General features: G+C 42.0%; 1 protein-coding gene across 2 annotated transcripts in view; it reads right to left on the reverse strand.

Annotated features, from left to right (window-relative positions):
- HECW1 (HECT, C2 and WW domain containing E3 ubiquitin protein ligase 1) overlaps nucleotides 1-17,632 on the reverse strand; it is a 481,612-nt gene that overhangs the window by 334,646 nt on the left and 129,334 nt on the right. The gene's annotated exons all lie outside the window — the stretch shown is intronic.

The following is a 17,632-nucleotide window of genomic DNA, read 5'->3' on the forward strand; positions in this document are numbered from 1 at the left end:
TGCCAATGCAAGAGACATAAGAGATGTAGGTTCAGTTCCTGGGTTGGGAAGATTACCTGGAGGAGGGCACAGCAACCCACTCCAGTATTCTTGCCTGGGAATCCTAAGGACAGAGGAGCCTGGTGGGCTACAGTTCACAGGGTCGCAGAGAGTCGGACACAACTGATGTGACTTAGCATGTATGCAGTGTTAAGGGTATATTATCATAGAATTTGTTTCCCTGGGAGGAGATCTTTTAATGAGCCAATACATCATTTTTAGTCATTAATGACTTACAATACCAATTTCTTAGGCCCCTCTATTCTTTTTTCTTCTTTTATGTGGACCATTTTTAAAGTCTTTATTGAATTTGTTACAATATTGCTTCTGTTTTGGGTGTTTTGGCCTGAGCTATATGTGACCTTAGCTCTCTGACCAGGGACTGAATCTGCATCCCCTGTGTTGGAAGGAGAAGTCTTAACCACTGTCCTGAAAGGAAGTCCCCCCACCTCTATCTTAGAGATCATCTCTCTTAAATTAAAGAAAAAAAAAAAATAAAGGCTCTGAAAAACAGTTCAGGCTTTACTTGAAGAGCATGGACTTGGTATTGCCAGTGAGCTATTCATTTTCTTAATACTCATCTTATTTTAATATGTTTAAAATTTTCATGTATTCATATATTTCTCCAGTTCTGCAGCATACCCCTGACTAAATTTCTACTACTAATAATGCATTATTAGTATCAGGACTTCCCATTTGACATTTTCTTCCCAACCTGATGCTCATGCTGGTCCTAAGGAAGACAGTTTCCAAAGATGTCCATCTTAGGGGCAGTTTCAACTCCATGACCAGGCAACAGAAATGGAGGTGCAGCCTCCTCCTTCTAGCGTCTTATTCCTCAGACCCCAACTCTGAGCAGCAGAGGGGCAGTGCTAGGATAAGGAGCAAAGCTGAGACCTATATCCAAGGTAGTGAGGGCAGGGTTGGGGCAGCCCCTGGCCAGTCCTCCTCTAGGGTTAGTGTTCATGACCAAGATCTAGGTCTCTCTCCGCCAATCCCCTCCCTCCCAGAGCTGTGAGTTCCTCCTGCTCAGCTCGGGCCTTCTGCTCTTCCCTGACCTTTATGCTGCATTGTAGGAAGTCTATGATGGGGAAACACTTAGAATAGAACTCCATACTTGACTGACTCCACAACAAAGCTGTCTTATAAGAATAATAGCTGATCCCAGGATGTTTTCATTAAAAACAGATTTTAGTGACAGACTATCAAAACATTTTCCTTGTACCAAAAGCAGTATGATGATGAGACAGAATTATGCAAAACATATGGGCTTAACTCTGCCCTCAGCAGCTAGGGACTTGCTTGCTCTGGATTCAATAGCTCATTTAACTCGCCCATCACGGGTGTGCAAACAGACTTTGTCCTGTCCAATGCTTTTCATGCTCCAAGTGGCAGAAGAAAAACAAAACGGCTGGTGAGCTGCATTTCTGCCTCTATTTTCAAAGTCTGTCACCAGTTGCCTTTGAGAGGTGGGGTTTGCTTGTACCCTGAAGCAGTCAAAGAGGTGCCTATAGCAGTCAGGCTCAGAGTCACTCAACATGTACTGACCATTCGTCACTTCAGCACTGGAAAACACAGTGATATTATTAAAGCTATCGTGGGCTTCCCAGGTGGCGCTAGTGGTAAAGAACCTGCCTGCCGATGCAGAAGATGTGATAGACGCGGGTTCAATCCCTGGGTCCGGAAGACCCTCTGGAGGAGGAAATGGCAACCCACTCCAGTATTCTTGCCTGGAGAATCTGATGGACAGAGAAGCCTGGTGGGCCACAGTCCATAGGGTCACAGAGTTGGACATGACTGAAGTGACTTAGCACGCACAACATTTATATAGTTTCCTACATGCCAGGCATCATTTGAAGTACTTTACATATAGTAACTCACTCAGTCCTCACAATGACCCCACAAGGCAGTGTTAGTATTGTCTACATTTTACAAATGAGGAAACTGAGGCAGGGGCAGGTTATGCCATGTGCTCAACATCACCCAAAGAGTAAGGTGCAGAGCCAGGATTCAGAGCCAGGCACTGGGGACTTCTGGCCACACTCCCCACCCAACATTCAACAGAAGTCAATACTAACACTCAATTGCTACTTTCTAGAACATAAACATCACATGGATATTGTTGGTTGGATTAAATTGAACTAACAAATGAATGTGAGAAGGTTTTTGCATTAAGTTATCCCATCCAGGAGCATGATCTGTTTCTCTATTATTAAATTCCCTCTTTGATTTTTAAAATTAATATTTATTGCTTCCTTCATGTAGGTCACACAAAGTTTGTATCCATGTTTTCTTTCTTAAGAATTTGAGATGTTTCTAAAATTATCATGGGATTAGACCAAAGGATACCTTCCCTATTCTGCATTTTTAAAGAATGATGGCCCTCTACTCTTTCTTGTCTTTCAGAATCTTTTTATCAGCCTAATAGCCCATCCTCAGATATTGAAACCACACGTAAGTCCCTGGGTCTCTGTCCTTTGAAGTAACGGTTTTTGCTTTAGACTTGCAAACCTCCCCTCAGTCTCAAAAGGCTGACTCAAAAGTTAATGATAAGGAAATGTGAAGATGTAGGGGAAAAAAAAATCCTTGATGGGCAAGGAAACTGGTAATAATTTAGACTATCAATCAGCCACATAGCAGAGTTACTGAACTCCCAGTTCCCTGAAAGATACAAATTCCTAAGTTGTTTTTAGAGGAAGCAGATTCCCCGCCAGGTGAATATCACTGACTGCAAGCATGTAGACCCAACTGGTTGAAACCAGAAGATGAGCGATGTTTGAAATTCCATCTTGATGCCAACCGATCTGAGAACGGTGCACAAGCTGATCATGCACCCTCAGCCCCTCCCTCTCACGGCCTTTAAAACCTTTGTCTCCTTACCAGTAACTTGGAGATGGTCTTAGGACATTAGTCCACCATCTTCCCAGGTTGCTGGTCTCCTGATAAAGCAACTTTTTCTTTTTCCACCAATACTTTTCTCTTAAATATTAGCATTTCGAGTGGCGAGCAGCTGACCTTGAGTTTGATACTGGCTCTGTCTGGTTACAGTATTATTGTGTTTTATTATCATGTCTTATCAAGTATTAATATGTTTGCTGGTCTGGAGTCGACCAAAAGGGATGGCAGAATTGCACCCATACCTCTCTCGAGGGAGGGCTCAAATACCCTTCCCCTGAAGGAACAGGGCTTGAGCAGGGGCAGTGGTTCTCCGTGGGGCCCCCTGTCCAGGGAGAAGCCTGGGGGATGGGATCCACCTCTTCCTGTAATGTTTTCAAGGGACAGACCTCTGCACTCCTTTGGGCAAGGCTCTGCCTAGCTCCAGGTGAGCAGTATCCTTGCCCAGGTCTTCTGAGGCATGCACGCTGTGGCTGGGCCTTGCAGGGACAGGTGTGGCCCACACTTGGGTCTGGACCACGGATCTGGCAGGGGGTTGGCTCTGGAGATGAGGCAAATGCTAGTGAACCACAGACTGCAAGCTCTGGCTGTGGAGCTCATGTTTGAGGGAGAGAACAACAAAAGAACACAATAAAAAGATACATATTAGATAGTAGGATATTTTAAGAAGAAAGAAATGAGAAATGAAGTGCTAAGATGTAGGTAGGAAGGGACATTTTAGACTGGGTTTCTCAAAAATGAAGAGATTTTGAGTCAATAACAGAAGGAAGACAAGGAAGTGTCCAGTGAGATGTCTGGGGAAGGAATATTTCAGGCAAAGGAAACAGAAAGGTCCTGAGGTAGAGAGTGTTTGGCTCTGCAGAGAAACAGCAAGGAAGACAATGTGGCCAGAGCAAAAAGAAGAGAGGGGAAAATAGCAGGAAAGAGCTGAATATGTGATTAAGGGCTAGCTGGTGGTAAGTTTCCTAGTTCAGTGGAAGGACTCGTAGCCACACAGAGTGAGGTGAGGAGTGGCTAAAGAGCTGAGGAGGGAGTGACACCACCTGGCTGGCCATGAGCAGCGTGTCTCTGGGTGCTGGTTTAAGAACACACCAAAGGGAGGGTAAGGGAGGAAACTGCGAAATCTTATGAGAATCCAGGCAAGACGTAAAGACAGCATAAACAGGGTGAGGACAGAGGAGATGGTGAGAATTTGATGAGGACTGTGGCTGGAGGTTACTGGAGAGGCTGTACTGCACTGGATTTATAATGCCTCTAATGAACCTTGTTTGTCTAGCACAAGCTGCAGGCTGAGAAGGCATGCTTGCTCCTCCTTACTTGCTCATCAGACTCCACATTAAAGAATTTCTCAGATATTGAAAAACAAACAATAACAGCTTTTCTTTGAATATGTAGTCCATTAAAGATAAAAAATCTGTGGGCATACACTGACCCAGATACCTGACTATGTGTAGCCAACTCTTGTCTTTTCCACAATAGCATCTCAAAAGTCCTGGGGGCTAAAATGTAAATAAATCATTTGATAATAAGGTAATGTAATAAGGACTTATGAGGCAAGACAAATGATAATATCCAAGTTATGGTTTCTTTAGTAACTGTTCTGTTTCCAGAATGATGATGTTCAAACACATAAAAAGTTTCCAGATGTAATATGAAACATCGTAACATCAACCAGCTGGAAAGGGAGAAGGAGTGTTAGATTTAGGATCTGATCTCAGTATATTAGCCAAAGGGGGACCATTTATCCTCCAAGAACTGTGAACCAAGGGGGACTCACTTCCACAACGCTGAAAGCTCAGGTCTGCTAAAACTAAGCAACAAAAGTTAGAAAGTTAAAATATACAAGGGCCAGGGAAAATGCTCTATGAACATTTTCATGTTCCTGATGTTTCTGAGCAAAGAGCACTGGCACCTAGGCTGAAAGGATTTTTGGTGGCCACTCCAAGGATAGAGACCTCTGGAAAGATATAGTCATATCTCCTTTGGAGACATCTGTTTATGTGCCAGAGGTTGTAAACCCAGAGTCTTCTGCCTCCTCTCCCCAGAGAAGATTTCTTTATATTCCAAACTCTCTCTAGCGGGGAAGAGACCCAGATGTGCCTTCAGCTCCTGTATAAGCCCTGATAGTCGTAACTTCAGGGCTTCTCTCCTGCGGCACAAACCCCTGTATGTACAGGGAATATTTGGCTCTCATCACTTCACCCCATGGGAGACTGGGAAATGATGATGAGATTGCTATGGTAATCAGTCTGTTTTCTGATCTGGAAGTCTCATGTTTTCTGTCACAATAAATAAATACAAGTAAATGTGTAACTTAACAATAAAAGGAGAACTGGCTGAGACAGTAGGACCAGTCACTATTACACGGCCCATTATCATCATAATCCAGACATCAGTCATTCCATGCTCTTCAGGGGCATCATGTGTCCCTCCCACCATGGGACTTGCCTGTAGTGCCTATGAGGAAAGTATATACCCCTACCTCACAGACTTTGGACTTGCCCATATAATATGCTTTGGCCAGCTTTTATATACAGAAAAATATAATGTTTACTTCTGAGCATCATGGGCCTTTTAAGAGACATCATGAGTTTATACCAACCCTCTTGCTCTTGCTGCCCCTTCCCCAAGAACAGAGTGTTCTAGTTCTAGACTGCACTATGCCTTCAGCCTACATTTCAGAAGAAAGAAGACACATGCAGCACATCTGAACTCAACCCATAAAGTGAAGGCAAGCTATGGTTGACCAACAACCTAAACGTGGGATGAGTGAGAAATAAACCTTTGTGGAGGAACTCATTGAGATCCTGTACATGTTTGTTCACAGCCCAAGCAGCAAAAGAAAGTTGTGTGGCTATGTGCTTCTCGACAAAACTAGCAAATCAGACTAATGCAATACACTCCTAGCTTCCATTTCTACCCCTCTTCTAAACTGAACCCCACTGCTCAGTGGGAGGTGAGTCATCCTGATTCTTCTATGCCAGCCAGCACTTGGCACATCCCTAAACTGACCTTCTTTGAAAGAAAAGTCTTATATTTCATGAGTCAGGGAGAAATTTCAGTACAAATATAGACTTGCCAGGTGGCAATAATCTGAGGCATCTTTCTTTTCTACTGTGTCCCATTTTTGTGTTAGTCACTCAGTTATATCCAATTCCTTGTGACCCCATGGGCTGTAGCCCACCAGGCTTCTCTGTCCACGGAATTCTTCAGGCAAGAATACTGGAGAGGGTTGCCATTCCCCTCTCCAGGGAATCTTCCTGAGCCAAAGATCGAACCTGGGTCTCCTGCAATGCAAGCAGGTTCTTTACCAACTGAGCCACCAGGGAACCCCATGTTCCATTTAAACCATCCCAAACAACCAAGTCCTCTTCTTTTTCTTTTTTATATCTACTGGTTTTTCTTGTTCACTGAAATTCCAAACTCTTTATGGTCATTTTTTCCCCAGTTTCTGTCAACTCCCAGGTCAAATTTCTTCCAATAGTTGTCAGGTCAGGACCCCTAGGGTATCTCCTCCTCCACAAGGAAACATTCTCCTTTCCCACAAGGAAGCATTCTCTGCTCATAAGAGGAAGACTGGACTCAATTCTGCAGCTGTACTGCTGTGTTGCTGCTATGCGCTGCTAGTTAAATTCTTATTTTTCACCAGGTTTTTATGTCAAAGCATAGAAAACCAGGGTAAGTAAACCTCTAGCACCACCCAAGGGCTACTTCTCCCCCTTGAATATGCTGTCTTGAGTCCTTTTCAATCTCTTAGCTGGCAGACAGCAAGTCTGAATTAGGGCACTAACTCCTTAACAATACTGGAGGTTAACAGACTTAAACTGGGTCCTCCTGGAGGCATTTACACTTCAGAGTGAAGAGCAGTCCTCACATCATGGCAGCTGGAACAGGGAGGGAGCGAGTGGGAGGAGACCTGCCAGGGGAGGTTAGCATCTGGTCTCTTCACTGTCTACCATGGCCAGGAGGGGCTTCTGACAAAATAGAGTCGGAGTGTGTTAGAGACTGCTCATGTCAAGCCAAAGAGCTGAAAGGATCTCAGATCTACAGTCTTAATGGAATAGGTCACTGCTTCATTTTTGCTATCCAAAATTCAATGGTTTAAGGGGTTTGGGGGCAAGATTTTAACATGATTTTAGTAGTGGGATGCTGAGCCAAGTGCAGTAGCACATCCTGGTGTAAATCAGTTTTGGAAATTCACATGGGCAGAGACCACACAGATGCTTTTAGATGGGTAAATACCACCCCCGCCTCCCCACCCCCCACCCACACACACAGAGTTGCATTGAAAGGGTTGTAATAGGAGAGACAGATGATTCCTGGTTATGGAATAGACAGATGAGCAGAGGGAGGTAGAGGAGCCCGAGTTCAACTCATTCTGCCATTTCTGGCTCTGGGATCTTGATCAAGTTACTTAAGCTTTCTAAATGATAGTTTATTTACTTATACATAAAGATTATAATTGTAACCACTTCACAGCCCTGTCAACAGTGGAAAGATAGAGACAAAAGTCTTACTACCACTAGAATACATGGCATCTATTGTTTAATAGGACAGAGAGAACTCAGTGAGAAAAAAGTGGATCAAGTGTAAGAGATAGGAGCCTCTATACTCCAGCTGGGTCCTAATGATATATTAACCCTTGGCTGAGCAGGCAAACACCTGGCCACTCTCTGCTCAAACTTTTGGAAAAGTTACAAGAATATTACAAGGAATTCTCCAAATATTAATATTTTGCTATATTTGTATTTCCTTTCTCTCCATAATTATACACACACACACGTGTGCATGTCTAATTATTTCTGAACCACTCAAAAGAAATCTGGGAACTTCCCTGGCAGTCCAGTGGTTAACCCTCCACACTTCCAATCCCCAGTCAAGGAACTAAAATTCCAGGTGCCACACAGCAGAAATAAATAAATAAAAATTAAAAATTACTTCTTTAAAAAAGGAATCTGCAGACAGGATGTACCTTTACTCCTAAAAACTTTGGTGTGTATTGCCTAAAAATAAGAAATTCCCTTATATAACTACAAGACAATTATAAAAATTAGGAAATTGACATGGACATAGTTCTATTATCTAATCTAATTTATTCAGAGTTCACTATTTTTTTTTCAATAATGTCCCTCATGGCAAAGGAAAATCCAGGATCCCAGAGCCCGTGTTACGTTCATTTGCTTTTCTTTGTCTTTCATGACACTGCTGGTTTTCCAGGGTACAGGCTGGGGATTTTGAAGAATGGCCCTCACTTTGAGTTTGTGTGATGCTTCTTTGTGGTCTGAATTCAGGTTAAGCACTTTGGCCGGAAATACCATGGGAGGCATGCTTGCTCTCTGTGTACTGTATACAACGAAGAAGCTGTCGCTAGTTTCATTTCTCGAGATGTCAGCTTTGATAGGTGATCTCTGCCAGATTTCTCCACTGTAAAATTACTACTTTATTCTTTGTAATTGTAAGTATCTCATGGAGAGATACTTTGAGATTATGTTAATACATTATTATGCCTTAAACTTTCACCTGCTTCCTGTAGCATCAATTATTTTTGCCTGAATCAGTTATTGTTTTGATGGTCCCAGCCTCTTTCTTAACAGATGTTTTGAATTTTGTCTTTTGAGAAATGTCTTCCGTGGTAATGGATTTTATAATGAGTCTCATTAATGCCACTATATTATAAATCATCTTTATACATTAAAAACTGATTTCCTGTCTAGTGTCAGCTGGTTGCAAAGACTTCATTTTGAGGAAGGTGAGAACAATGAAGACTGGAAATGCAGTTTATTTGCCAGAAAAGGAATAAGAATTCAATTCCTCTTGAGTTTAAATTACAGCCATTTCACATCTGGTTTCAACACAATATTGCTAGTTCTTCTTTTTTAAAAAATTATACAAGTCATTTTTATTGTGGAAAATTTGAATGCTATAAAAAGCAGGAAATAGAAGGAAAAAAGACCCCCATGATCCTGAATTTAACACCACTAACCAATTTGGTATATTCTTTGCATTCATGTTTTTCCCTTTTAAGACTTACAGTCTATATCATTTTACATTCTAATTTTTCAACAAAATATAAGTGTTTCCAATGCTGCTAAGATTTTCTCATAAATAAATCTAAATGGATAACTTTGATAAACATACTATAACTTAGTTCCTTGTCCTCTATTTTGGACACATAGGTGGTTTTTATGTTTCTGCTACTTAATAATGATAGGACAAACATTTTGCATGCACAAAAAATCTTTTCTGCATTTTGCTTTATTTCTGCAGGAAAAACTATGGCCTGAGTATGTGTAGCTGAGTTAAAGTCTATGGATACGTATTGGCGTGTGGCCTTACACAAAGGTCTCACCAACTGACAGGCCAGCTAACAAGTCACGTGAGTGCTGTTGTCCACACACACTCACCAACACTGGGAGTCCTCATGGTTCTACCTCCTGATGGCAGTTTCAGCCTTCTCTTACCATTTTTATGGCCCTTTTATTAACTGTCTGATCTTGCTCTTTGAGTGCTCATCTACTGAAGCCAGTTGTTATTTTTAACTTAAGAATATAAGTTCTGTGCACCCTAAAACATTTAGCTTTTGTACAACTTCTATGTTGCAAATATCATCCAGGGAATTATTTACCTTTTAATTTTGTGTATTCAGATATTAATGGAAGACTTCTGATTTCAAGTAGTCAAAACTCTTCTTTCTGATTCTTTCTAATGCTTTAACCTTAAAAAGCCTCCCTTTTCCTCCCTGCTGCCCACATGCAGCATGCTATGGCACTATGTGAAGAAAACCTCGGCTCTTTGTAACATACATGGGAGCATGTGAATCACATCCCTCTTCCTTGCTGATACATAGTGCTCCATATCATGTATCACATTTGCCATGTGTTCGAATCTACTGAGTTATGCAGTTTCATGGGCCTATTGCTTTTTCTGAAGTTGAGACCACATTTTATTTATTATTGAAGCTTTAAATATGGAAATGCTCACCTTGCTTCATTCTTCCTCTTTTACCCACATAAAATGCACCTCTCCTGGCTTATTGATTCTTTCACAATAGTTTGGAATAATGTTATTAATTTAAATTAATAAAATATTTTAATTAAAAAATTGAGTATATTTTAATTATAACATTGTGACCAGTATATGGATTAACATGAAACAGATCAACAACTTTACAATATTTAGTTTTCTCATGAAAGAATATGGGGTGTTGGCAGATTAAACAAGTCTTTTGTGTTTCTCAGTAAAGTTTTGGAGTTTTATTGATATACTCTCTTTGTTTTTTATGAGTATATATGGATATTTTATGTTTTATTATCACTATGAAGGTGCATGCTCAGTTGCTTAGTAGTGTCCGACTCTTTTCGACCCCATGTAGCCCTCCAAGCTCCTCTGTCCATGGAGTTTTTCCAAGCAAGATTACTGGAGAGGATTGCTATTTCCTCCTCCAGGGGATCTTCCCAACACAGGGAACAAACCCATGTCTCCTTCATTGTCAGGTGGATTGTTTACCAGGAGGCTTTTACAAATGACTTTTTAATTCTATATTCTGAATATTAACTTTGTAAACTGTCTTAATAATTCAATTAACTAGCTATTTCTCTTATATTTTACAGGTTTACAATCATATCCCTAAAAATAATTATCATTTTGTTCTCAATTTTATAGTAGCATCAGAACTTTTGCTCTATATCTTACTTCATTAGCCAGAAATTCAAAACCAATGTTAAATAATCACTAGAAATGGTGGTCAATAAATTTTATATTGTTGTTGACAGTTATAGGAATATATTTAACATAAAGTCGAACCATTGGCCATTCATTTGAAATAGACATTAAGTTCAATCTTATAACACCTAGATGAATATATTTTTAATGTCATTTTGTTATGAAGAAGAGCAATTATGGTCCTCAAATATAAAATGTGATCATAGGCAGTTTTCGTGACACTGTTTCATGGCTGTGGCAGCCATGAAAACATAGCTCTCATATCTCTGACAGCTAGAGGTGGAACCCATGACCTTCACACCATCCCAAGGCCTCACCTCTGTAGGCGGCTCCCACCAAAGGCTGAGTATGGTAGGGATGCCCGGGTAGGCCCATTCCTGGGAGAGGAAAGGTGCCCTGATGGATGATACTGAGAATCACATTGTACCTGTGAGGCCCCCTCAACCTTGCCTTCCAGACCACCCCCCCACCACACACACACACTAGGCCCAGGCCCCCTGGCTCCTCCCACCTTGGCACCTGCTGCTCAGAGGACCCAGAGTAACACAGACATAAATTGTTTTGATCTGTTTTGGTCCATACAGAGTATATTCCAGCTTTCAACTGAGTGACAATGTTATTTTGAAATCTATTACTTCAGTGAGATTTAAAAAAAAAAGCCAACAGCATTTGGGGAATGAATTAACAGGGACAAGTATAGAGGCATTTGCAATGTACAAGCCCTTTCCTGAAGGGAGAAGGCTCACCATCACACTGTCTGAGTCAAGGCAGGCATGCCAGTCCTCGTATGACAACAAATGATAAACAGCAGAAATCCTAAAGAGTTGAACTGACACGAGCAAAGTTACAATAATAACAAAAACAGAACCAGGGTCAGTGCTTATAGCTTTTTAATTTTTATTCCAAACTCTTTCCACTTTAACTCCCATATTCCCTAAATCCACACAAACCATGCTATTTTTATTATTTATTATATTTATTAAATATTATATTTTTACAAAGAAAAATATGCCATTTAGTGGCATTTTTACTTTTCACATCAGCGTCTAAGAATAAGTTTAAAATGCAAAGCAGAGGTGTATTCTACTGGTAAGCATTGAATCCTATGAGTATTCTGTATTTTTCAAAAATATTTCTTTCTTTCTTTTTTGGCTGGGCTAGCTCTCAGTTGTAGCATGCAAACTCTTAGTTGTAGCATGCAAACTCTTAGTTGTGGCATGTAGGATCTACTTCCCCAACCTGGGATCGAACACAGGCCCCCAGCATTGGGAGCACAGAGTCTTAGCCACTGCACCACCAGGGGAGTCCTGTGTATTCTGTATTGATCTCACAGAAAAACTGACAGAATTTTCTATTATTATGCATGGCTTTTAACTAAGCTTTTTGGTAGCATGAATGATTTCACATTAGTAAGAAAAAAAAGTTCTTCACGCTCTAGAAATAACAATTTTATATTTGGAATATTTACCTATATTAACATATAGCTCTCAATTTCCAGTTTAATCATTCTAGAATTCCTCATTAATGCATATTCCAAAATGTATTTATCTAGTCTCCTTTCAACAAGCATTTAGCTTGCTTCCTTTTTTTCTCTTTTGCTATTACAAGCAATGTCACTCTCTTACCTCCAACTCATTATGCACATGTATGAGAGGTTCCCGAGGATATACACGGGTATGGGTTCATTTCGGAGAAGGCAATGGCAACCCACTCCAGTACTCTTGCTTGGAAAACCCCATGGATGGAGGAGCCTGGTGGGCTGCAGTCCATGAGGTCGCAAAGAGTCGGACATGACTGAAGCGACTTAGCAGCAGCAGCAGCATGGGTTCATCTGAACAGGAAGACAACTCATCCCCACTTTGGCAGGTGGAGCCCTGGTACTCACCAGAGGGGCAGAACCAGTTTATCCTCCCATCATCTGCGTAGCTCTCACATTCCTATCGTCTTCCAAACTTGCTCTGTCAGCCTTCTTTGTTTTTAATAGGACGGATGTGAAACAGTATATCATTGTAAGTTTAATTTCTCATATTACTGGCGCCTATGACTTATTTCCTATTTGTGACTCTGGATATTAAAAATAGGCCCATCACCCTTTAATGTCTCTTTTGTGTGCCTTGGTCATCCTTATTCCACTACCAGGCCCCGGACAAAGCTGTAGCTTCTCAGCAGTTGACCTTCATTGTCCCCCATCCTCGTGCACTTCCACTAGAAGTATTTACCTGCCATCAACATAATCATGGTATTTCTTTGCCTAAATCATTAAGTCCATCATTGCCTTAGAGTAAACTCCAAATGTGCCAGTACTATAAACTCGCCCTCCATAGGCTGGCCACACCTCTTTTTGCTTTCAGGGTTATTCCAGCCACTCCTGCCCACATCCTGCTGTCCAGTGATTCCAGAAACACTTCTTATCCATGTACCTTGTCACATGGTGCTGTCCCTAGCTCATAGATACATGACTAATGTTTTACTGACCCACATCACTGATGTTGGGTCTGGTAAATACTGGGTGACCCACACATGATATTTTACATTAAATGGGGCTCAGTCTTCTTTAGAACAGCAAATACTTCCATTCATTCATTTTGCATGCCTTTTCTACATGCTAGGAATACAAAAGTAAGTCAAACAGTAGAAACTCATTTTTTTTTTTTTAATTATCATGGCACTTACATTCTAGAGTGAGAAGACAGTTAATGAACAAAACTGGAGTTATCTAGTGTTGTAGGAAGGGATGTGAGCTCTGGGGAAGAAGCGAACATAGACATGAAATAGGGACTGTGGTAGCAGCAGGGGTAGGGGTGCTGTGATAGGGCTGAATCCTAGAAGGAGTGATGGAAGAAGATAAATGGGAAGGAAGGAGGGAGGGAGACAGGTGACTGTCTAGGGGCCACACTTTCCAGGCGAAAGTCATGGCAAGAGCAAAAGCCCAGAGGAGGAAGCATGCCAGCTCGCTGCGCTGGAGGAAAGCTGGACCAGAGACTGGGGAGGAAGGTCGGCGACACAGATGGAGACAGGAGGGAGGGAGGGAGGCATTCAGGCAGCTCATGAATCAGTAAGGACTCTGACTTGGCTCCTAAGAGATAGGAAGCCATGGAAGGGATTTGAGCAGAGAAGTTGTAATGGGCTCCCTTAGAGTGTGGTGCTATGAACACCCTGAAGGTGACCAAGAGGAACAGGAAGGAGACAAACTAGGAGACCTGGCAATAATTCCAGTGAGAAATATTGGTGGTTTGAACTAGGATGGTGGTGAAAAGTTGCTGATTCTAGACATGCCTTGAAGATAGAAGCCAAGTGTCAGCTGATGGACTGGACATGCAGTATGAATGCAAGAGATGGATGACTTCATTCTTTGACATGAGCAAACTGTAAGGATGGATCCGCCATGAACTGAGATGGAGAAGGGAGTGGAGCAGGGTTTGAGAGGAAAAACAAGAATTTCATTTTGGACATTTTATGTTTGAAAATGCTTATTAGACATCCAGGTAGACCAATAAAAACAAGTCTGGCATTCAGGGGGGAGGCATGAAATGGGAATAAAACTTTGCAAGTCAGCAGTACATAGGTGAAACTGAAAGTCCTAAGAAAAGATGGGATCACTGGGGCGGTGAGTGGAGAGAAGAGAGGAAGTCAAGGCTAGAGCCCAAGGGCACCTCTATGAGTAGAGGGGAAGGAGGAAGAACCTGCAAAGGAGACACAGAAGTCAAGGTGGCCATGAAGGTCTTTCCATGGCTATGGGAAGATAAAGTAAAGGTCACAAACCTCACACAGATCAGGTTTCCAGATTAATTTTATAAACGGAAGCATCTGTGCAAGCTGCCCCCTACTGAAGTTGGCTTTTTGTAGAAGAAAAACAATTTCTCCAGATTCTAATTCAGAAATAGCAGCAGCAAAAAAAAAAAAAAAAAAAGTAATTAAAAGATTTGATCCTAGAAACTGCCAAGTTGCTTCAGTCATGTCTGATTCTATGTGACCCCATAGACGGCAGCCCACCAGGCTCCTCTGTCCCTGGGATTCTCCAGGCAAGAATACTGGAGTGGGTTGACATTTCCTTCTCCAATGCATGAAGGTGAAAAGTGAAAGGGAAGTCTCTCAGTCGTGTCCGACTCTTCACGACCCCATGGACTGTAGCCCACCAGGCTCCTCCATCCATGGGATTCTCCAGACAAGAGTACTGGAGTGGGGTGCCACTTCCTTCTCCATGACCCCAGAAAGAGGCACTGTAATTTTCTTGTGCTGTTCTTCAAACCACTTCAACCATCTTCTTCAAAGCCCACGTTAGGAAAATAGCTGATTTTATACTAAACATGCCCCCAATGCAAACGCTTACACAAAGCACCATCCAGACATAAATGTACCATAATTTTATAAGACATGTGAGATAAAGAGATGGAATCAGAAAGAAAGGTGAGTTGGTTCACAATGGTGGCATCTGATTTCTGATAGGAACAGCATAAGGAGACAAAGTAGGGGATTAAATAGCTAATTTCACTAGGGGATTGTGAGTAGAAAAAATATGGGAGACCCCAGTAAGTTAATGATCACTCAAGAAAGCAGGTTTGCTTAACCACAAAACCAAGCAGGCTTGCTGAGCAACAAAACCATGCAGCAGAAGCATGGGACATGGCCCAGAACAATGAAACAATGGTGGCATGAGACTCGCATCCTGCCTAGTGAGCTCAGCAAGCTAATGATCTCTAGGACATGCTCTCTGCACACAAAAATAATTTACAGAAAGGTGCTCACTGTACAGAGAACTGAAACAACACCCACAGTCCTGGCTTGACCATGTAGAGACAAGAAAACTTCTCTGCCCAACTTGGAGGAGGAACTGATGATGGAAGCATGATGTCTATTCGAGAATTTTTCCTCTGATTATAAAAATGTAGCCCACTAAGCACATGGCATAGCACCCTCTTGTTCCACTGCTTATAAGCCTCACAAGTGTCCTATTCTAATGCATCACTTATCACTGCCTCTCGCTAAATTCTTTCTGTGCTAAAGGATAAAGGATCAGAGCTCTTCAGAGTCCTCTGAAACACCATCAGTCCCCTGAAACGCCACCTAACAGTTTCATTCCCAGAGCAAAAAAAAACCCCAGATTGTCCAAATGGATCAGGACTGCTTCCTCCTAACCTACAGTACTCTACCCTACTGGTTTTCCTGGGGAACTTTGAAAAATACTGAATTTCGCATAGACTTAAAAGGCAGACTCTGATTCTGTAAGTCTGGGTGAGGCCTGAGACTCCACATTACTATAACCTCCCAGATGAGGACACGATCTGGTCCAAGGATCACATTTCAAACAGCAAGGATCTATACTCCATAATCATCTCTACAAAAGTTATTTGACATCACCATGTATGATAATAAAATGCAGTCACCTAGAACTATTAAAAGCTAGTTCTCCAGACATTGCATGTAGCAAATATTTACTGAACATTTATTATGCATGAGGCTTGACGTGAGAGGCTTCAAGAGACACAGAGATTACAGTGATTAAAAAGTCATGGTTCTGACCAGTTAGGAAGGACCAATAGCCTTCAACTCAGGTATCTTCTTTGACTGACCTGTATATACATCATCCTTGGGCTACAGAGATCAAAATATAAAATGACCTGAATACTCAGCACCAGAAACCAAAGACTCTCCCTAATCCTCTAATGTGGTACCAGGTACCATCTCAGACCTGGTTCTATGTGTCTCTTCTTTGGGCTGGTTCTGATTTGCATCCTTTGCTGTGATAAAATTGCAATTTTAAAGATAGTACTTTCTTGTGTTCTGAGTCATTCTGGAGAATTACTGAACTGGAAAGTAATAAGAACTCCAGAATTTGTAGCCAGTTGGTCAGAAGAGTAAGCGACCTTGGGGCCCCAGAAGTGTAGGACCTGGGGCTTGTGGTAGTGATGTATGGAGGCCTTAACCTCTGAAGTGTGGCCCAATGCCAGGGAGTTGGCGCCAGAATCCGCCTCAGTTTCCTGAGCAGCACTGCCCTGGATGGCTGCCTGACTGATTGATGCTGTATCAATGTCCTCTGCCCAGAAGAAGCTTTCCCTCTACACCTCCCAAACCTCCTGGGGATTTGCTCCCAACTAATAAAGATGACATTTTCTTCACCTTTAACTTTCCTCATCAAGTACCATCAATCCAGAGAATGACTAAGGCTTCAGCAGTCCATCAGTAAAATGCCCATGGATATAAATACAGACCAAGTTCAGGCTTGCCATGCCTCCCAGGATGCTGAGATGTGTGCAGTGTGTCACGGGCACAAGCAGCCAGGCCTTCATCTGAGCCCAGCCACACCCCCTTCCCACCTCCTCTTTCTCCACTCCAACATGTCAGTTCCAGGTGCTTCTAGGATAAGGACATCCACCCAGGCATACTATACTGAATCACTGTCATGTTCACATCCATGCTACATCTTATCCTCTTGTTGCCAAAATAACCTAAGCCCTAGAGAAGTTAAAAGCAAGTTCTCAAGGTGACCCAGCACTGCTGCATGAGAAAGAAGAACGAGGACCTCCTGACTTCTCTCACTGTTCTCTCAGATCATGTTGCTCCTCAGAAACAAGAACTCAATCATGATCTAAAATAAGTTGAATGGTCCAGCATTGTGGTATTGATTTTTTAAGTTAAAAATACAAGATGAACTATCAGTTTTCACCTACAAAATTCTGTTCTAAAAGCGTCACAATCCTTTTTGACTTTTTGGGGCCATTTTCATGGCCTTTTCCAAAGGGGAGGATAAAACTGCTTCTAGGACTTGGTTGTGCTCTGCCCCTCTGCTCCTGACCACCACACAAGCCTCCTTGCCTTTCCTTCCAGCTCAGATTTTCCTCTTCTGGAAACTTTTTCCCTCTCTAGCTTCACAAGAGCAAGTACTATAATCCAGGCTTGCCCTAGATAACAGTACTCCTGGGCCAATGCAGAGATGGGATGTGGCAACTACTGGAGCTAACTGGCTAGACAGTGACCA

The sequence above is a fragment of the Bos javanicus genome, chromosome 4 (assembly GCF_032452875.1).
Source record: "Bos javanicus breed banteng chromosome 4, ARS-OSU_banteng_1.0, whole genome shotgun sequence".
Lineage (NCBI taxonomy): Eukaryota > Metazoa > Chordata > Mammalia > Artiodactyla > Bovidae > Bos > Bos javanicus.